This window comes from Protopterus annectens, chromosome 9.part0 (assembly GCF_019279795.1).
Source record: "Protopterus annectens isolate FY-2018-M chromosome 9.part0, PAN1.0, whole genome shotgun sequence".
NCBI classification, from domain to species: Eukaryota; Metazoa; Chordata; order Ceratodontiformes; family Protopteridae; genus Protopterus; species Protopterus annectens.
Genome location: NC_056743.1, coordinates 658932580 through 658956225, shown reverse-complemented (window position 1 = coordinate 658956225; position 23646 = coordinate 658932580).

Here is a 23646-nt window from a genome sequence, read left to right as displayed (position 1 = left end):
GCTGCTTGTGACTGTACTTCACCAAAAAGGAACACCACCGTGCTGCTTGTTACTGTACTTCACCAAAAAGGAATGTCACAGTGCTGCTTGTTAGCATAGTTCACCAAAAAGGAACACCACAGTGCTGCTTGTTAGTATACTTCACCAAAAAGGAATGTCACAGTGCTGCTTGTTAGTATAGTTCACCAAAAAGGAATGCCACAGTGCTGCTTGTTAGTATACTTCACCAAAAAGGAACACCACAGTGCTGCTTGTTAGTATACTTCACCAAAAAGGAATGCCACAGTGCTGCTTGTTAGCATAGTTCAGAAAACTGAGTTCAGTAAACTAACTGAAAATAAAAGCATTCAACAAGAGCATACTTCACCAAAAAGGAACTCAACTGTGCTGTTTTCTTTCTTTTTCTTTTTTTGTATATTATAACTCGTTAGTTAAAGTAATCTGATAATAAGTAATTTGCGGAATAGATAGTGAAAGAAATGCAGCCATGCTCCTCCTTAACAGGGGAAACCATAAAAATATTTTACATAAAGCGCTTTTGGTGAAACCTGAAGTAAATCTTTTTTTGTGAGGTGGGGGAATTGATCTTCTCTGCACCTGCCCATGAGGGTGGACACCCCCATACAACGCAGACTTAAATGTACCTACTGTGAGGTCCACACAGCAGTGGAAAAATAAGAATTCTCAACTGTTGACAAAAGTGCTTTTTTGTGAAACATTTTTGCTGAAAAACTGCCTTCAGTGTACTGATACCCCTTACAGGTATGTTTTTAGATGAAAATGTAACCTTGCATCACTAGTTATCTCAAATAAACACTTCTCTTTTATACTAGTCATACAGTACATAAATAACATATATCTATGGCTCAGCTATGTGTATTTGCAAATTTTATTTTATTTTCATTTGTTAACCAGGGTAGAATACTAATCAAAATGTACAGTTTTCAGGTACAGCCCAGAAAAGACAGTTTAGGCAGAAGAAGATAATAACACATAATAAAATGCAGTCCTATAATGGCGATACCTCTAGTGTTACTTAACTGTGGCTATTATTGCATGGTGGATTAATGACAGTAACACAGTGAGTTGGGAACTTGGCGTTCATGTTTTGGCAGTATGTATAAACAGTTTGCAAACATATTTTCTAATCTGTACCATGGACTAACCATGGCAGTCAACAAATTAAATACATAGATACATATATATGCAGATAATGCAACAAAACATAGTTTATACAAATATATAAAATTAAAATAACCAGGGAACCAAAGTCAGGTTATGTTCCAGAGTTTTAAACTAATTTCAAGAGACTCTAAAATCAACCTGTGCCCTGGATTATCAAAATTGCCTTTCATAAGTAATTTATGAAATTAGCTGGCTACAGCAATGTAAGCTAACTCTTAGGCTACAATTTTCATTTATAACTGCTGATGTTAGAGACATTTGTTATTCTTATTGACAGGCTGTATTTCAGGTTAAATATTACATCTAACATCACTGATATTAAAGATGCCTAGAAAATAGGAATTGGGCTTAAACTAGTGTACACCCATTCCAAGCATTCCACAGTATAGTAAACCATAAGATGCTGGAATTATTCTATATAAACATGATAATGAACTAATAATTAACAATCAAAACTAAAGACAGACAGACAATTTTCTTAGCTTAATAGTACCCAACAAAGGGAATGGCATTTAGAAACATAAAATTTTCCAGAGAAAATGAGAACTTCTCTTTGTGGTCCTGGGCCTCTGAAAACCTCTAGGTGATCTTGTCTTCCCCCATTACTACCAAAACTCCATCTCTTACTACTTGCAAGTTTTCTGGATCCATTGTAACATCCATTACAATGTCAGACCCATTCACGAGAAGCTGCAAACTATTTATTTTTCTAGTGACTGAACAAGTTGCATAAGAGATACATACCTGCTTTTAGTCTGAAACACTGCGATGGCCTTTCATTAGTCACACACTAAAAGCTGGGTTATGATAAGCAAAGCCATATGCATGATGCAGCTTATGTGTAGTTCATGCCTGTATCCACCTAGCTATATTGCATGTATCTCATACTTCGCAGATTGCAGATTTTGAAGTAACATAGTGTTTTCTAAATTTGCTTTACCTGTTATGATAATTTAAACATTGCAGGTTGACAAAATTCAAGTACATTTTTTGCTGGCATAGCCGTTTATGTTATATTCCACTAAAGAATGGTAGAATGGAGCAGCAAGAAAAATAAGTTTTCCCACCTATTCTGTTTACTTCTCTCTCCCTCTCATGGATAACTTGTCATTACAATGTAGAACTGCAATTCACTGCAGGTAAATATAAGGGGTTGCAAATGAGGTATGGTATCTGAGGAGTGAATGCAGCTTTTCTTTATGTGAGGGGGTCTACTCAGCTGTCAGACTAAGACCAAGACCTAGGAAGGATGGTAGCAGCACATGTGGGTCAGAAATGGCAGAGGAAAAAGTCTACACCAAATACTTAGAAGGAATTGGGGTGCATTCTAAGAAAAATAGACTCCATCAATGCCCTCTATGGAAAGGGGCAATAAGTAAGCTCTCCAACAAATCCTTGTTCTGCCTGTTTCTGGGCTATTCATACACAAAATATAAGAGCTAAAGCTACCTTGGGAATGTAAGGATAGGCTTCTACCTTGGGAATGTAAGGGGACAGGCTTGCTAAGATCCTAACAAATCAGTAGCCTAGTAAAAAGCTATGAACCTGTGAAACTATTAAAAAATAGAGAATTCTTCTATGCTGCCAGACAGTAAGTCAGACTATTACTGGAATACCGTGTGCAATTCTTGAAGACGTGATAACAGAAATAACTTTATCATGCTGCAAGAAGCAAACTCATATGTCTGGCTATGAAGGAGGTTTAAATAAAATGGGATTATTTTTACTGTCAGAATGATGAGGACACAATGTGGGTACATGATGAATGCGTCTGCATACGTATTAGCGTTCAGCAAGAAGGATACAGATGGCAGAAGGCAAAGTTATTACAGAGTACCAGAGGAATGATAAAGATTTCTGTTGGACTTAACATATATTTCATACAAAGGCTATTGAATACATTGCCTGCGTTGTTCAAATGGGTGAAAAAGCATAAATTCAACAGAGGCATTCATGAGATTACTACATACGTGCATATGGGATGGAAGTCAAAACGGAGGAGGTGCACTGAGATGTTAAATGCACAAGCTGGGTTGAAAAGGCAATTAACCTCCCTCTGTCAGGAAGAATATATATGTTCGCAGTATCATGTAACTTAATTCCTGCTACTCATTGGTAAACAATTCTTCTGATTGAACAAGCTGTTTTGACATTCCACAGTGTTTTTATTGTTAAAGAATGATTCATTTATTGACATAAGTGAAATAAGAAAGTGTGTTGACAGATTTTTGAGTTATACATTCATGTTTTCCTGTTGTACTCATTTTTTTTCTTTTTTTGTGTAACTCTTCTTCTGTCTGACTGTCTGACACTGTTCAATAATTTCATTTATCATATCTGGATGTTTCTGTCATGTTTCTAATATCCCTCATTTTCTCTTCACTGTCCCAAATTTGGCTCATATTCATTGTCTTAAGCTGTGTCATTTTACTGGACTGCTGTACTAAATAGAATTGTAGGAAATGATCTAAATTATCCTAGCTAGCAGCTGCCATCCCAGTCATACATTGGAATCTATCCCTTTTGGGGAAATGTTAAGAATAAAAAGATTGTGTAGTGATGGTAATGAGGCACGGTATGAGGCTAGAAAAGTTGCAGCTTTGTTCATAAACAGGGGTTATAGCCCAGAAGAAGTGTACAAAAGTTATTCCAGAATTTATGAAAGTAAAGTAGCTGAGGTTCCAGAATTGAGTAGAAAGCAAATCAAAGTAAACAATAATAAAGAAGTTACCACTAATAATTCCATGTTCTTTGTCTCCAAATATACCCTTTTTCAGATAGATTTAATGAATTAGTTAAAGGATATTGGAAACAGGTAAAAAGAGACGTCCCCTCATTGTCTCAAATTGAATTAAGAATTTCTTATCAGAGGGGACGAAATTTAAAAGATTTCTTGGTTCACAGTAAATATTTTAAACCGAGAGACAAAATTTTAAGTAATCTGACAGAAATGGGAACCTTCCCTTGTGGAAAGTGTTCCATTTGTCAGTATATTAATACTAGAATGGACAAAATAAAAGGGAAAAAATTTGACACTTTAGGCATGTATACCTGTTTAAGTAGGGGGGTAATTTATGCCATAAGTTGTTCATGTAATAAATATTATATAGGGGGAAACTAAAAGAAGCCTGGGAGAGAGAGTAGAGGAACATGTTAGAGATGTTAGAAATAATAAGGTTATTAGTCCTGTAGCAGAACATTTCAATAGGGCACACAAGGGAGTGGAAAGTATGAAAGTAACTGTTTTGGAACAAGTGCAAAATCAGTATGGAAATGTGGAGATGTTGAAATATGTATTAAGGGGAAAGGAATCTATTTTTATAATAAAATATAATACTTTGCAACCCAATGGGTTAAATAAGGAATGCAATTGGCAAAGTTTTATTTAAAGGTGTTTTTATTTTAAACGCAATGTGAATTGAATTTTAACAATTTGTATGTAATTGGTTAATTGAAGATGATGGAATTAAGTAGAAGTATAAAATGAGTGATTTTTAGTATGAAAAGTTTTTACTCTGTAAAGGCTGTTTGTGGCCGAGGCGCTAAGAGAATTTTCTTGTGGCATTAAATTGCGTATGGTGAAAAGTAGAGCTGTTATTCACTGGTTATTTATTTCCTTTTGTTGTGTGGATTTTGGAACTGCAATTAGTTGTTGAATAAAATGGTCTAAATTATGTTCATCCTCTTATCTGTGTGAAGCTAGAATTGCCATTTTTATATTCTGAGTATTTATTTTTTATGTTTATCTTTATATTGTCAAGAAAAGCCTTCTTCTTTATCTCAATATGATAAACCTACTGAAACTAAAAACTAAACTAAAAAATCCTTAGATATCAATAGTGCCTTAATCTTGCATAGTTTAGGTTGCCTACACTCTGCCTGCAAAATCTTTCTGTTGACAGCATTGTAGATTATGTCAACAGATAAGAAGGGTTTGGCCACCATTTCTGATAATTCTGTCTGCTGAAAATTTTTTAACTGTTTGTAAAACTCATCACTGCTGTTTTCTGTGTACAGCCTTCTGTTGTAAAGTACATAGTTTCATAGGTTATGAGACCTGTTTTCCTTGACATATGGGATGTTCCACAGGCAGAGAATCCATTTGATTACCTCACTGGTGAGTTTTACACATTGCTTGATGGAGGCTAAGATCCATGAAATGGATGCTTGAGGAGCTTTTGGTACTGTGGACATGGGAGGTTTAATGGGTCTATGTTATAACAGCGAACGATCAAAAGATCGAACGCTGTTATAATGAACCCAAAACAGCGAACTACCAGAACAGCGATTTTTTTTCCCAGGAAAAAGAATCGCTGTTCCCCAAAAAAAAAAAAAACACACTAAACATTATTTTAAGTGGAAAGAATTCACTTAAAAGCCGCTTTGTCATTTTGCATTTTCGACATTTACAGTTCGACCAAGACGCATTCGACAGAATGCTTCTTCGGTCTTCTGATAGGAACCCGGTTTAACATGAAAGAAATGGCGGGAGACTGGGTACAAGATTGAAGACACTAGTCAATCTAGTTAACTGAAGAACTTGAGGCCATTGATCTTTTTAGTCAAAAATCTCTAAGGCCTATCAAGATAAGCAATATCCTTACTAAACTACATGCCAAAAGGCGCATTATATTCAGTGAAAAGACTATGGGGCATGAATACATGTAAACTAAGATTTCTTTGGATTTAGAGGAGATGTATTTGAAAAATTGTTGGGCCAGATAGAAGGATTTCTGGATTTTTGTGAAGACATGATAGTCAAATGATAGTATACTGTCAACACAGGTGCCCAAATCCCTAATGACAATATTAGTTTGGAGGGGACTGTACTTTATATGACAAAATGTGGGAAAATGTTGTTATCCACACTGGATCGCATTATATTTCTTAGCACTTAGCTTAATACTGTTGTTAGTATACAAAAACAGGTCTCACAAACCCCTGCTAAATTTACTGTCAGTCAACCCCATGTAGTTTGCTGTCAGCAAGAAACTTAGATAACCACAAACTTGGTACATTAGACTGCATAGCAGAGAAACAGATGCCAAAAAGGAAGGGGTCCAATGCTGAGTCTTTCAAGACAATGATGGTAATATTTTTTTGCAGTTAGAGGAAGCTCCTAGAGCTTTTAATAAATAGCTGCTGTCAGCCAGTTAGCTACCCAATGGACAATGTAGGGCATTAAGTGTAGTAAGCTTTTCAGTAATAACAAAAAGATGGATTGTATCAAAGGAATTGGCAAGGCCAAGATAGGCAGTGTGAATGGAGTGGCTATTGTGTATGGCTTTAGTTACCTTTTTAAAAATGTCTACAGAGTTAAGAAGACAAGATCTGCCCTTTTCAAACCAATATTACTTTGGGTCAAAGACTGAGAGGTTATCAATGCTGGTATTAATGAGCTGGAAATCTTAGACTCTATCGTCTTACATATAACTGTTGTAAGACTAATGTGTCTGTACTTGTCATGATCAGTAGTATGGCTACCCTTCTGTAGAGGAATCACAGTGGCAGCGCTACAAAAATCCGGAGTGTTACCTGTGGAGAGATTGACAAAAAAAGAGAAGTAAAGGCACAACCAAACTACATTTATCAATATTATGTTGGTAACATGGTACTTCATCAGTACCCCTGCAGGTGGGGTTTTAGCTTTGGACAGGACTGATAGAATTTCATCAATGGTAGTTTTAATGGGGGAGGTTTGAAGGGTAGAAATAATAAAAAACTGGATGGGCATGGTAAAACTAGAGCTAAATATATCTGCTATGATATTGTCTATTTCCTTGGGTCCTGAGTAGTAAGTATTATTGTAGATGGCTTCAAGAGCATAGTTGTGTTTTAACTTCTTAACTTCCTGACGTAGTTGAAGAAGGATTTATAGTTGCCATTGGTGGAAGACACTACCTTGAGTTCATTGTCAACATTATACATTTTTACTTTCTAATACCAAATTTCAGATTTTTTTTGTCTGCCTGCATTACTGTTTTTATATTTATATTTATTTATTTTTATTTATTTTATTTTATTTTATTTTATTTTTTGAGGTGAGAATAGAGAGAGATTGATTACTTTCTTTCTTTTGTTAAACAATTTATTGACACAGGCGTTCTGCTATAAGAATTTGTTGTTACATTTCCCACTATATTTGGAGTGGATAGGGATGGACTTTGTAATATAACTATGTAAGTGAAAGTAGTAATCAAAGGTGTAGGCAGAAGCAGCTTTAGCAATAGGGGACAGTATGTATAGGATTACTTTGGAATTTGTTTAGGTCATCTATGAGTTGTAACTGGTCTTCTTCTGAGAAATCTATAAAAACAATGTTATCTGAAGAGGGGGTACCACCAGTCGTAAAAGAGAAGATGACAGATTTTTTTAGTCAGATTTACCTAAGGTGGTGGAGACATTGCATAGGATAGGATGAAAGATCAAGACATGTTTGTGAGGATGATATCAAAGATGCTAAGGTGTTTAGTGAAAAAAAATAAGCTGTTGAATATAGTTGATATTAACAAGGTCTAAAAAGCAATGGGAATATTTGATCAATGGGTTCTATGAATGTAACATATTTAAAGGTAAACTTTTTTCATAGTAAATGCTCAGCAGAAGAAAGCTGGTAAAGTTAAGTTGCTGGTGATAGTCTAGTTTAAGTCCATACAATACATAAAGGCTAATGAAAGCAATAACTTTTTGTTACCCTCTACTTTATCCTGCACAGCATGCTGGGATCTCTAGCTCAGCTGTAAGTTCTCATTCAGCACTAGTAAATACTTGTTAAGTTCTTTAAAAATAAACTGCAGCCAATTTGATAATATTTTGCATGGATAAATTACATCCCAGTAGTAAGTGGGCTATGTAATATTTGCCTTATTAGCACTTGTACATAATTAAACTTCCCACAATTCTTGGAAGATATGATTTTACGTGTACCATAGCCACCGCCTCACATTGCTCATTAACCTAAGATTTTTCTTTAATTCTAAGTAATGAATGTGAGTGGATCAAGACCATTAATTCCTGTACTATTTGTACTATTTGTTATAGCTATAAAAAGTTAAGCTAGAGCAGTTTTCCTGTCTGCTCACCCAGAGCCAGATTAAGGTGGGTGCTGACAGGTTATACCTCTCAACTCTCCAGATTTTTGTAAAATGTCCAGTTTTTTTGCCTCATATTTCTGGCATGTTCCTCATAAAATTTGTGGTTTTCTGATAAATGATTGAGGAATGAAGTCACTAAATAATGACAGTTATTTCAGTTTCAGACTTCATATCCTGCAGAAAATGTATGCTAACACAAAAACTTTTATTGTAGCAACTTTCGCAAAGTCAAGTCAAAGTCAAGTCAAAGTGAACTTTGTCATTCAGACTTTACAACAGAGCAACTGAACGAAATTGCATTACTTTGAACTCGATGTGCATACAACATATACTGATAATATTAATTCAACAATAACACATATACTGATGCTAATCCAACCATAACAACCGTTTATGCAGTGCAGTAACAAGTACAATGACATGCACCAAGACTAATTCCACTTACATGTACTCATCAGTACCCAAAATATTGCACAGCTAATATATTGCACAGATCAGGATCATACAGATTTCAAATTGCATGGAACGCTAACTTGGTATATTGCACAGAATGTTAACTAGGCATCATTAATATTGCACATAAGGTACAAGATTGTACTTTCATAGAGTTATTGCATATGTCTGTGAATTACTTCAGCTTTGTAACTCCAGACCTCCATAACTAGCTTGGTGTATGTTATTAGTGGAGTTCAGAAGTCTGATAGCTAGTAGAAAAAAGCTTCTATTAAATCTTTTGGTTCTGCAACCTAAGCTGCTGTATCTCCTGCCTGAAGACAAACATGAGAATAGACCATGGGAAGGGTGAGTGCAATCTTTGACTATTTTCATGGCTTTGCTGAGACACTGAGCAGAATGCAAGTCCTGGATAGATGGGAGCTTGGACCTGCTAATTCTCTCTAACACTTTCACCACCCTCTGGAGAGATTTGCAATCTAAAACCGTGCAATTTCCATACCACACCAAGAGATTACTAGTCAGGATGCTTTTGCTGGTACCCCTATAGAAGGTTGTGAGAAATGAAGGTGGTAGTTTTGCTCTTCCTAACCTTCCTAGAAAGTGTAGACACTGTTGTGCCTTCTTGACAATGTGATTAGTGTTTATTGACCAAGGCAAGTCTTCAACAATATGCACCCCCAAGATTTGGTGCTCTTCATCCTTTCCACTGTTTCTTCTTTGATTGTGAGTGGAGATTGAGCCTTGCATCTCTTCCTGAAGTCTACTATTACCTCCTTTGTATTATTCGCATTCAGAGTCAGGTTGTTGTTGTCACACCAGCCAATGAATTGGTTCACCTCCTCTCTGTAGGCTTTTTTCATCACCATTGTTGATGAGACACACCACTGTAGTATCATCTACAAACTTAATAATGTGGTTTGTGTTGTACTAGTGATGCAGTCATGTATTAGCATGGTGAACAGCAAGGATCTCAGGACACAGCCTTGAAGTATTCCAGTGTTCAGTGTGGTGCTCATCGAGGTGTTGTTGCCTACGCATACCTTTTGTGGTTTGTCAATAAGAAAGTCCTGAATCCAGTTGCATAAAGGAGTGCTAACACCCAGATGGACCAGTTTCTCAATCAGATGTTGGGGGATGACCATGTTGAAGGTCAAGCTGAAGTCAATAAATAACATGCGGACATAACAGTTTTTGTTCTCCAGGTATGCCAAGGATAAGTGAAGTGCCAGTGAGATGGCATCTGCTGTAGAGCAATTGGATCTATAAGCAAATTGGAGTGGGTCCAGTGTTGCAGGAAGACTTGATGTTAAGTAGTCTTTGACCAGTCTCTCAAAGCACTTCATTACAATGGAAGTGAGAGCTACTAGGCAGTAGTCATTCAGGCTTGAGGATGGAGACTTCTTGGGTAGTGGTATAATGGTTGTATTCTTGAAGCACTTGGGTACTGTGGCTTGATGCAGAGAGATGTTGAATATGTCAGTGAGAACAGTAGTTAATTGGTCGGCACAGTCCCTGATCACTCGCCCCAAAATATTGTCAGGACCAGCTGTCTTTTTTGGGTTTACTCGTTACAGCGTCCTTTGAACATCTGTTGGGTGAAGGCAGAGCACTTCATCTTCTTAGAAAATCCCATGATGCAAAAAACTCCTTTACCAGCCTCAGTAAGAAGCTGAGATCCCTCATAAAATCCTCCAAAGCTAGTTATGAAAATAAAATTGCCAAAGATTCCAAAGACAACCACAAGGCATTCTATAATTGTGTCAAGAATCTAAATGGCAATGCTCAGATCTGCTCTGAACTACAACAGAATGGCATTAAATATATTGATCCTAAGGATCTTGACAATATCCTAGCAAATCAATTCAGTGCCAACTTCACCCCCCTCTCACCCCCTAAACCACCCATCTCAATACTGGAAGATTGCCAAATTCTGGTAATAACAGCCACACAGGTAAAAAACGCACTCTCCAAAGCTAAGAATACAGCATTCATGGGACCAGATGACATCCTGGGCTATGTATTACATGAACTTACAAAATGAACTGGCACCTTACCTAAGTGTCATGTTTAATCATACCCTCACCTCAGGCTTCATGCCCACTAAGTGGTGCACAGCTACAGTTATCCCACTCCACAAGGGGGGATCCACCTTGGATCCCAGGAACTACTGCCCCATCACTCTGACGAGCCTGATCTGCAAGGCCATGGAACGTATTATCATGGAACTTATAAACAAAGACATTGGCAACCTTCAAACACTGGACCCCACCCAGTTTGGATTAGTGAAGGGCCGATCTTGTCTCCTGAACCTGACTTGACTTCTTCGAATCAGTCTCCAGAGCTGTGGATGAGAGTAAGGCAGTCCACACAGCCTATCTGGGCCTCACCAAGGCCTTTGACACCATCCCCCACTCTGGAATCATAGATAGGCTTACTAAGCTGGGCATTAATCCCTATATCACTCAATGGTTTGACAACTGGCTTACTGACAGATCCCACACTGTAAAAGTAATTTCCAAGAAGTCACTGTGGGTACAACAATAGACTGCACAGCACACCAAAACCACAGTAAAAACCACGATCCACACTTGATTAAAAGAAAAAAAGCCAAAGCTCTTTAATACGACAGTCCACAAACAGTTAGTTGAGCGCTTTCATTTATAAAATACACTTCCTCAGAACAATTAACAAACCTAAACACTCCCTTTAAGTACTTAAAAAACCGCCAAAATTAATTGATTAAAAACTGCACCCTCCCCAATGTCTTAAACACACGGTATTTGGTTTACTCACAAATAATGCATGTGTAACAAATAATATAATAAACCTAACATTAAACATTAAAAATGTTTGAAAACTGATCGTTGTGCAAAACTAAGTATTAAAATACTACAAATGAACCTCGATTGAATAGAGGTAAAGACCACAGTAAAACATGTTACAATAAACTGTCAAAGAAAAATAATGTTAATATAAGCCATTTCCAAAGAAGTGGAAATTCATAACAAAAGCAACAATTATTATTGGAACACTAACAATAATACCTAAAAAGTGTTTCCTAATCCAAATATAATACATATTGGATGTTGAATATTGTACTAATGTAAAAATAAATGGAATTTTAAGGACAATATGCATCTGTAGCCCATGTAAAAGTCAAGTATTCCTAATCAGAGGTTTGGTGGGGATCATTTCATTTAAACCTGGAAGGCAAGCTGCATTTAATTTCAGCTGCCATCTAATTTCCTTCTCTCCCACTATTCTCTTGATGTCACCACCTCTCGGATTAACCCTGACTGTTTCCAAAATTGCAAATTTGAATTTTACATGCTGTGTTTTTAGAAATATGACGAAATAAGGCGTTATTGTCATCCTTTCTCCCTATACAGTAATTGTGATCATAAATCCTGTTTTTGAACTGTCTGTCGGTTTTCCCGACATAAAAACAGGAACACGAACAGCACATAGCTAGATAAATCAAGTGTTTGGAATTGCAATTACCATAGGCAAACCTAATTTTGTTTTTGTTGATGTTGTTTAGAATACAACAATCATCCTCATAAATATAAGCACATTGGGAACATCGGCCACATTTCCTAGTCCCACCTTTCTGTTGGTTTGTGTTCCAAGCTTGCCTACTGGCCTTCAGTTCAATGAGATTTTTGATGTTTAAACCTGTTTTGTATACAAAAGTAGGTCTATTACTAACAAAATTTTTAATAGACTCATCACAGGTTGTTCCAATTGTTGGTAACAATTTTTTTAACATCACCTACATGTTTACCATATTTAACAATGTAAGACTTCGAGTGTTCATTGGTACAGTTATTGTCTTGACTTTCGTTACTAGTGCCAAGGGTGACAAACCCCTTCCCCAGGAGAGGTATATACTTTTTCCCCCACTCTTGTTTCACAAAACTGGTCACATCCTTAATCAACTTCAGTGGATAACCTTTGTCCCTAAACATTCTCCCAATGTTGTCAATTTCCAACTCCATGTCTGTTCTAACTGTTGTCATCCTGGCAGCCCGTATACACTGCCCTTTGATTATACTTCGTTTCTGTGAATAAGGATGACTACTGCTAAAATCCAAGTAGCCGTTACTAAAAGTGTCTTTTCTGTGAATCTTAGATTGAAAAGACACCCCGTCATTGTAAATGAAAACGTCCAAATAATTAATACCACACCTGTTGTGTTAATGTACAAACTCTAGGTATGTAGTAGTCTGATTAATGTATTCAATGAATTTGGATAATAGCATGATGTCACCCTTCCAAAGCAAAAACACGTCATCCAAGTAACGAACATAACAGGATATATATTCCATCCATTCGCTGTTTAACACAAATTCTTCCTCCCAGTCCAAGAGCACGAGATTAGCATATATGGGGGCGCAAGCTGCCCCCATGGCCACGCCAGAGATTTGTCGATAGTATTCGCCTTCAAAGTATATGAAGTTATTGTCAAGTACAATTTCAGTAAGCTCTGCAATAAGCTGAATCTTCTCCCAACAAAGCCCACTGTGTTTCCTTAAACTGTCTGTAAATCTGTGTAACCCCTTGTTCTTTGGGATGCAAGAAAAGAGATCTTTTATGTCAATCGTGACAAAAGTCATGTCAGAACTCCATTACTCATTTGTAAAAATCCCCAAAAATTCCCAGGAGTCTCTAATGATATGTTGAGTCCCTTCAAGAATATGCTTCAACCAGCAGTCAACCACTCTACCAAAATGAAAGGTTTTACTGTGGCTGCCTGCAATAATGGGTCTGAAGGGGGGGTTTCCCACATCTTTATGCACCTTCGGAATTCCGAATATTGTGGCTAGTTGAGGAAAATCAACCTTGAGGAACTTGTAGAGATCCTCATCTATTCTCTCATCCAACAAAAATTCCTCCAAATACAAGTCAATTCGATGGTGGGCTATGTTGATCTGATTAAGACTTGAAACCTCATATTGTGTAGTATTGTGAAGAATATCAAAAATCTTGGCTGTATAGGCATTTTGGTCGTATAACACGATACCACCCCCTTTGTCAGCTGACATGATCCTGATGTTGTCAGCACTAAGGGTGTCCAAAATGTCCCCCAAAGATCTGTCACAACTACTGTGGGGTGAAAGATTTTTCTTTTGCTTACAAAGAGCGTAAAATTGCTTGGTAACTACATTCTCTTAGGATATTAATGTCTTATGTGTGGGAGGTGTAAAGGAACTTCTTTTCTTAAGAGAGTTCTTTGGTAAACTGTTGCCCATAGAATCATGGAAAAATATTCCCAAGTTTAACTTCCTGAGAAAAAGTTTGAATTCAACTAGTGTGTCCACTATGTCAAAGGATTGACTAGGTATATATTTCATCCCTTTTGTAAAGATTAGGAAATGTTCCTTCTTAACCGGAAAAGAGGTGTAATTGTATACCTTAATGTCCCCTTGAATGTTTACAATATTATAAGTGTTACCCACCAGTGTTGCGTTGTAGCCATCACTACTAGAATCTCTAATTACTAGTCCCTGTGATGGTACCCCCACTTGTTGAAACTCTGTTTCTTCCCTACTTCTTGCCATCGGTACCCCCTCCCGGTCCCCTGGTATAAAAAATCATCCACATCGTTACCACTAGGAAAATCTACAACATTGGCACTATTGTTGATGCCTTTGTGAAATGCACCGTTGGAAACAGTGTTGTTCCTGTTCCATTTGTACATAGTACCATTCTCGTATTGCTTTAAATCCCTAGAAAACTTCCTGCACTTCCTGTCAAAACTTTTTCTACCATTACTCTCAGCATATACATACTGTTTTTCATATAGCTTTTCCCATTGTGAAAATAATAAATCATGTGTAATAGAGTAATTAACCTTTTCAACCTCTTCCAATAAACAACTCAATTTGTGATCGTTACATGACAGTATAAACTCAATGAACTGTTTACCGAAATTATTAATGATAAAGAAAGAAACAATTGTGACGATAAGGTCAATACTTCATTGAAAAGTATGATATTTGAGTTTGGCAACAAACTTCATAAAATTAAAAGCATACAGGTAGATAATATGTATTTGCGTAAGTGTTTGGAATGCAACATCATTCCCATGGGCCTTCGTTTTTTCAAACAACCCATAGGGATTGATTTGAATATGGAAAACATAAAAAAATGTGAAGAAATGTTTAACAGTTTTAGTAACACTGCTAAATTCAAATGGCAATTTTAAAAATCTGTCCAAATTCGTTTTGTGATTAAAGCTACCTGCTTCACAAGTGTTCCGCACAGCAGGTTTCGCCGTACCTTCCACAGTATCAAAAGTTCCAGCCTGTAGCCCTTCCTTGACAGAATATGTCCTTTTCGGTGGTGCCCGCTTAGGTTTGGCACCCGATATAAAAACCAAATCCTCCGTTCGATTAAGCGATCCACTAATGTTGTTGAATGTTCCCCCGTTGGTACAGGATCCTGCCAAACCCGAATTAGGGGCTGCAACAGGCCTCTGCCCGTTCGGAATATCATCCAAACTGTCATGGTCCGAAAGCAAATGCAAAGAATCCGACCGTACAAGTGAAGGAGCTTCCTGTTCGACCCGATTGGCCGATGCGGCCGTCCGTTGGGTAGGCGGTGTCAGAAGTTCAATTAAACGTGTGATCTCTCCCTTTAGGATGGCTAATTCCGAATGCACTTTATCCATTTCATCCCTCCGGACAGGAGAGAAGTTGCCGAACCCCTCACTGATGGAATCCATGGTAGTGTAACGACAATTTCCAAAAAGTCACTGTGGGTACAACAATAAACTGCACAGCACACCAAAACCACAGTAAAAACCACGATCCACACTTAATTAAAAGAAAAAAAGCCAAAGCTCTTTAATACGACAGTCCACAAACAGTTAGTTGAGCACTTTCATGTATAAAATACACTTCCTCAGAACAATTAACAAACCTAAACACTCCCTTTAAGTACTTAAAACACCGCCAAAATTAATTGATTAAAAACTGCACCCTCCCCAAATTAATTGATTAAAAACTGCACCCTCCCCAATGTCTTAAACACACGGTATTTGGTTTACTCACAAATAATGCATGTGTAACAAATAATATAATAAACCTAACATTAAACATTAAAAATGTTTGAAAACTGATCGTTGTGCAAAACTAAGTATTAAAATACTACAAATGAACCTCGATTGAATAGAGGTAAAGACCACAGTAAAACATGTTACAATAAACTGTCAAAGAAAAATAATGTTAATATAAGCCATTTCCAAAGAAGTGGAAATTCATAACAAAAGCAACAATTATTATTGGAACACTAACAATAATACCTGAAAAGTATTTCCTAATCCAAATATAATACATATTGGATGTTGAATATTGTACTAATGTAAAAATAAATGGAATTTTAAGGACAATATGCATCTGTAGCCCATGTAAAAGTCAAGTATTCCTAATCAGAGGTTTGGTGGGGATAATTTCATTTAAACCTGGAAGGCAAGCTGCATTTAATTTCAGCTGCCATCTAATTTCCTTCTCTCCCACTATTCTCTTGATGTCACCACCTCTCGGATTAACCCTGACTGTTTCCAAAATTGCAAATTTGAATTTTTCACATGCTGTGTTTTTAGAAATATGACGAAATAAGGCGTTATTGTCATCCTTTCTCCCTATACAGTAATTGTGATCATAAATCCTGTTTTTGAACTGTCTGTCAGTTTTCCCGACATAAAAACAGGAACACGAACAGCACATAGCTAGATAAATCAAGTGTTTGGAATTGCAATTACCATAGGCAAACCTAATTTTGTTTTTGTTGATGTTGTTTAGAATACAACAATCATCCTCATAAATATAAGCACATTGGGAACATCGGCCACATTTCCTAGTCCCACCTTTCTGTTGGTTTGTGTTCCAAGCTTGCCTACTGGCCTTCAGTTCAATGAGATTTTTGATGTTTAAACCTGTTTTGTATACAAAAGTAGGTCTATTACTAACAAAATTTTTAATAGACTCATCACAGGTAATGAAGTTCCAATTCTTGGTAACAATTTTTTTAACATCACCTACATGTTTGCCATATTTAACAATGTAAGACTTCGAGTATTCATTGGTACAGTTATTGTCTTGACTTTCATTACTAGTGCCAAGGGTGACAAACCCCTTCCCCAGGAGAGGTATATACTTTTTCCCACAAGGGGGGATCCACCTTGGATCCCAGGAACTACTGCCCCATCACTCTGACGAGCCTGATCTGCAAGGCCATGGAACGTATTATCATGGAACTTATAAATAAAGACATTGGCAACCTTCAAACACTGGACCCCACCCAGTTTGGATTCGTGAAGGGCCGATCTTGTCTCCTGAACCTGACTTGACTTCTTCGAATCAGTCTCCAGAGCTGTGGACGAGAGTAAGGCAGTCCACACAGCCTATCTGGGCCTCACCAAGGCTTTTGACACCATCCCCCACTCTGGAATCATAGATAGGCTTACTAAGCTGGGCATTAATCCCTATATCACTCAATGGTTTGACAACTGGCTTACTGACAGATCCCACACTGTAAAAGTAGCCGAATCCAAATCCAGCTCCAGACATGTGACAAGTGGAGTACCTCAGGGTTCAGTCCTGAGACCGCTCTTGTTTGGCATCTACTTCTCTGCAGTCATCTCTGAACTTTGTTAGCCAGAGTCCCTTAGTGTTGGCCTGTACTTCAAACTGGGAGCCATTATTGAAATCTCAAATGATGTGGATACTCTACAAAAGGGCCTTACAGAAACAGATGCTTGGTGCCAGAACCATGGGCTCAAGCTGAATGCCAAGAAATGTATTGTTATCCCCTTTGGGAAAAACATGTACCCATGAATTACCACATAGGTGGCAGTACACTAAACACTGAAAGTGTGATAAGAGACTTAGGGACACAGGTGGACAGTGGTCTCACCTTCGATAACCACAGTCAGGAAATCCTTCTATGTGGCACACTTCATCACTAAGGGCTTTTCATCCAGAAAAAAGGAGGTCATTGTCCCACTGCACTCATCCCTCTTTAGACCCATTATAGAATACAATGCCCCGTTTGGTATGTACCTCTCAAGACATCTGCAACAACTGGAAAGGCCACAGAAATACCTCACTAAAAGAATCATAGGCCTGAAGCAGATGCCCTATGCTGATCGCCTTAAAAAACTCCAGCTATACTCTGTCGCATATTGTCTACTCAGAGGCGATATTTGCTTAATATACAAGGCCATGTCAAACCCAGAGATGTTGGACATGCTACACTTAAAGAAATCCCAATCCCTCAGAGCCACACACTCCAGGGATCTAAACCTTGTCATCACAATAAACAAAACATGCTGGAGGGATAGGTTCCTGACCCAGAGACTCCCCAGACTCTGGAATAGACTACCCATACATGTCAAGCAGAGCGCTTCTTTGGCCATCTTCAAAAGGAACCTTGACGATCGGATGGAAGAAAGGTTCATAGGTTCATAGGTTCATACTAGGCTATCTGCCCGAGGGCATTTACAAGCCTAGCCCATCGTTTTGTGGTTTACGCCACCCCTTTAGTATGGGGAACTATACCCATTATTTTGCTGTGCCTCTGTCGAGCAGTGACACTGAGGTAATCCCTGGGGTATATCTGCGATCTCCCATCCATTGGTCAAGATTTCTCTTGAACAAGGCCAGCGAGGTGCTCTGCCTCACATGTACCGGGATTTTGTTCCACAGCATAGGGAGTCTTTGGGTGATGAATCTATCCCTCCAGCACGTCCTATTGATAGCCGTGTCGAGGTTTAAGTCTCCCGCCCTTGTGGCTCTGATGGATCTAGATTTTTTAAGGTGAAGCATATTCATCAAATCTGGGTTTGACATGGCCTTGTATGTTAGGCAAAGGTCACCTCTGAGCAAGCGATGCGACTGAATAGAGCTGGAGTTCTTTCAGTCGGGCAGCATAGGACAGATTTTGAGACCCTTTATCCTTTTGGTGAGGAACTTTTGTGGCCTCTCCAGCTGCTGCAAGTGTCGGGTCAGATACATCCCGAATGGGGCATTGTACTCAATCATTGGTCTGATGAGTGATGAGTAAAGGGAGACTATGACCTCCCTTGATCTAGACGAGAATCCCTTCATGATAAGGTGGGCAATGTAGAAGGTCTTCCTAACTACTTTAGCTACATGGGTGTCGAATGACAGACTACTATCAACCTGGGTCCCCAGGTCCCTGATAACTTCTTCTGTGCTCAGTGGATTGCCACCTATTTGGTAGCTAGGGTAACCTTGTTTTTCCCAAAGGGTATGACTATGCATTTTTGGCATTTAACTTCAGGCCGTGGCTCTGGCACCAGTTATCCATTTCTGTGAGACCCTTCTGAAGGATATCTGTGTCAGATGTGTTTTCTACTATGGCCCAGTTTGCAGTCATCTGCAAACTTTGTCAGCCATAACCCTCCTGTGTTTGCTTGTACTTGGAAAAGTAGATGCCAAACAAGAGTGGGCCCAGGACTGAGCCCTGTGGGACACCACTTGTGACAGGCTTTGAGTCTGACATGGCGCCAGCAACTCTGACCCTGTGGGATCTGTCACTCAGCCAGTTTGCAACCCATCTTGTGATGTATGGGTTAACATTTAAGCTGATGAGTTTTTCAATGATACCCGAGTGGGGTATTGTATCGAAGGCCTTAGCCAGATCGAGGTAGGCTGTATGGACTGCCTTTCCCTCGTCAATGGCTTTGGTGACTGTTTTGAAGAAGTCAACCAAGTTTAAAAGGCATGATCTGCCTTTGACAAAGCCAAACTGGGTTGGATCCAAAGTCTGCAAATTCCTATGTCTTTATTTATGAGGTCCATTATGATCCTCTCCATGGCTTTGCAGATAAGGCTTGTCAAGCTAATGGGCGGTAATTTCCAGGGTCGGTGGAGGCACCGCCTTTGTGAAGTGGGACCACAGTTGCAGTCGCCACTCCTGGAGTGCGTATCCAGAGGTAAGACTTTGATTAAACAGCTGTCCTAGCTGTGGGTTTAATTCCTCATTGAGTTCGTGGAGCACACAGCCGGGGACACCATCAGGTCCCATGGATGCTGTGTTTTTTGCTTTGGAGAGAGCAGTTCTCACTTGGGCGCTGGAGATGTTTGGGGGCTGCAATCGTTTGGTATAGATATCTCTCCTTTTGGGGGTTTGCACTGAACCTGTCAGCCAGTATGTTGGCAATGTCTGTAGGATCAGTAATCTTCACATCATTTTGAACTAGTTCTGAGCATATCTGGGAGTTTCCTCCTAGGTTTCTAACATAGCTAAAGAAGGCCTTATGATTGTCTTTTGAGTCTTTAGCTATTTTTCTCTCGAAATTTGCTTTGGATGATTTTATGAGAGCTCTTAGTTTTTACTTATAGTGATCAAGGGTGTCTTACCTTTTAAGGATTTTGCTCTATCTTGTAGTAGCTTCCTCCTTTTATTGTAGAGTTTGTTTATGACTGGGGTCCACCAGACTGGACGCTTGCCTTTGGTACTAAGAGTCTTTGTTTTGTTTGGGAGTGCCTTATCCATGCAGTCCTGCAGGTGCTGGTAGAAGGTGTTTGTAAGTGATTCAGCGGCTTGAGTACTGTTTTCCGCCGGGGGCCTTAAAGGAGACCACACTAGTCTTTAGAAGTGTGAAGTCGGCTTTCGAGTAGTTCTTTACTGTGGTGTCTTTTTTTTCAGGTGGGGTGGGATGAGGACCTCCAGCGAGATTAGTTTGTGATCTGATCTCACCAGTGAGGGGTATACTTCGGTGTTGAACATTGTGCTCCCATGTTCGTGATGATGAGATCAAGTATGTTATCACCTCTTGTGGGGATGGTGACTAGTTGTTCCATGGCATTTGAGTTTATGAATTACAGGAACTTTTGGGCTAGGGTGTTTGGGCTTGAGTAGTGTTCCCAGTCTATATTAGGGTAATTGAAGTCACCTAGTATGATGGTGTTTGGTGATACATTTATCCCCTCTAGTGTTTTCAGGAAGGCCATGTGAGGTTCCTGAGTTTGTGAGGGTGGCCTGTAACATGCTACAATTTGCAGAGCAGTCTTGCCGATGGTTAATTGCACCTGGATGGTCTCCGATGCATCGTGCGTTGCCACCAGTCTTGAGGTGTGGGTGTCCTTGATGAATATGGATACCCCCCCCTCCTTTCTTGGTATTGTCCGGATTCTGGGGCGGGCATGATATGAGGTAAAACCTGATAGCGCTGGGGTGCTCTCAGGAGCCTTGAACCAGGTTTCTGTCACAGCACAGACATCGATGTTCTCCATACTGAGAAGGGCCTCGAGTGCGTGCATTTTGAGATTTAGACTTCTGGCATTGAGCAGCATTACCCTTAGTTTTTTTCCTTCACCCCGGGGATCACATCAGTCACCCTGCTAGACAGGGCTCCAGGGAAGTAAATAGTGTGGGAAGAAATAGCCAGGGAATTGTTATGGCTAGGCTAGTATAGGCCCTAGGGCTGATAGCCTAGTACTAACCTATGGTTGTTGAGCAGTTTCATTGCTGTTGCATTGTTTCCCTTCTCGAAACTGAATGTTATCATTAAATTGAGAAGGTCGGGGCCAGTATTCTGATATAGATTGTATATCTTGTCACAGACGCCTGGAGTCTCTCAAGTTCGAGAAGTGACCCTGAATTTTCTGTCCATAGGCCCACTTAGCCTCTCTTATTCCTCTAATTAGTTTCACTCTGGCTTCCCTAAGGGCATCTTTGTCTTTAGACTTAAAGGCAGCATTGCGTGCCTTCAAGAGCCTGCACACTCGACTTATGAGCCAGGGTTTCTTATTCGCTTGTGAGGTGATGCTCTTGTTGGCTGTCACATCATGCACACGCTTTGATATATAAGCCATCACAGACATTGTATACTCATCCAGATTAATCTTCTGGTCCATAGTAGCCACCTCTTTGAATATATTCCAGTCTGTGCTTTTGAAGCAGTCCTGGAGTGCTGAGACTGTTCCCTCTGGCCATACCCTCATTTGTTTCCTGGATAGCTTTCCTCTGATTAACAATGGCCTATATGCTAGTAGTAGCATAATGGAGAGATAATCTGAGTTACCTTGACATTGGTGTAGACCTTATCCAGAATGTTCTCTCCCCTCATTGCAAAGACCACATGTTGGAAGTAATGAGGTAAAACAGTTTTCAGATTTGCTTGACTAAAATCACCTCCTATTATGTAAGCAAATTCTGGATTCTGATGTAGCTTGCTGATTGACTGATAAAGTGCATCCAGTGCCTCGTTGGTATTGGCACGGGGGGAATATACACCACTGTGATGCTCATATCATTGAACTCCCTTGGCAGATAGAAAGGTCTGCATTTCAATGATATAAACTTGATATTTTCAGAGCAGTGTTTAGTAACCAACTCACAGTTGGTACAGCAGTTACTGTTGATATAGATACAGAGACCCCCTCCTCTTGATTTTCCGCAGAGTGCCTGGTTTCTGTCTGCTATAAATAATGTAAGCCCTTCTACATAAACTACACTATCAATTATTTTTTAACCCTGTCTCAGTAAACATTAGTACACAGCTGTTTCTCACCTTGCTATGAGTGGTTAACTCCAGTCTTATGTAGTCCAATTTGCTATCCAAGGAGCGAACAGTGGCCAGTTTCAAGGATGGGAGTACAGGCCTGTATGGATTACCTTTTAATTATAGGTGGCCTGTATGGATTAGCTTTTCTAAGTTTATAAGAGCAATATTTAAAAATTGTACTTATTTCTAGCCTTTGTTTCCCCATTATTTTTGCCTCTGTCCAGATGTCATGCACTAAGAAGTTGCTAGCTGTGTGATGGGGCTGCAGCTCCAGGATCCATCACCTGAAACAGACCCTTTGCAAGCCTATGCTTTCACACCATTATTCAGGGTCATGACCTCTGAAATTTTCTCCTTTTTTTTTTTTTAAAGAAATTTTAAGAAAATGCATTGTACTGCACTCAGTGCTTATTGGGAAGTGTAGCAGGTGCTCTTGATATTTCTGACAACAGGTCATGGAACAGAGGCTACACTTTTCTAGAAAGCACTGCAGCTTGATTGCTATAAAACACCAATTTGTGCCATTTGTTTTGTACTTGAAGACATGATGAGTTACCTAGAGTCTGAGTTAGGGAACACATGTATAAGAACAAAATCTACAAGTTTTTTTTTTTTCACAGTGAGTTCAGAAGACTAAATTAATTCCTTTTGTCATAGTTAGAATAAGAAATGTGCTGCCCGTGTTTGTACCTTCAGTTATTTATTACTTTTTTGTGTGAGTTAGAACTAAGAACAGGGGGTGCCATGCTGGACATGTGGTGTGATAATCTGAGAGCTGAGTTATGAGTCAAGAGGTGCTTTGCAGACTTTACCTCAAACAAGCTGGGCCACTTCATGTTTTTAGGACAGGTAGGGTTAGGATCATTCAGCTGCACTTCTTTAATAATTACTCACTCACAGACAGTTTACTTTTGTTTTAATTTATTTTTATATTTTATTAATCAGATAAATATACAGTGATCTTTCCTATTACTAATAGGTAACACCTTGGTGTGTTCGATGTATTTATCTGATTAATTAGACATATAACTTTCCTTTCTTTGTGAGACAGTGTGAGTAAGCAAGGGTGGGGTCCAAACTGTGTTAAAAGACAGCTGGCACTAAATCTCTTAACCCTTCATTTTAGAGGTACATGCAAACTTTCAGCCTTGCTAGAAAGACTCACATAGCCTTTCTGGCAAGGCTGAAAATCAGCATGCACCAGTGCTAATGTTAAAGAAAAAAATAAATTTTTTTCTTTCAAAAATTATATTTTTGAGAGGAAAAGAATTCTCTACTTCTCTTATGTTACCACTGTTCTAGTCGTACATGACAATTTTCATTTCAGCCTTGCCTTTTTAGAAATGCTGTTCTAAAAGCCACAAACCACCA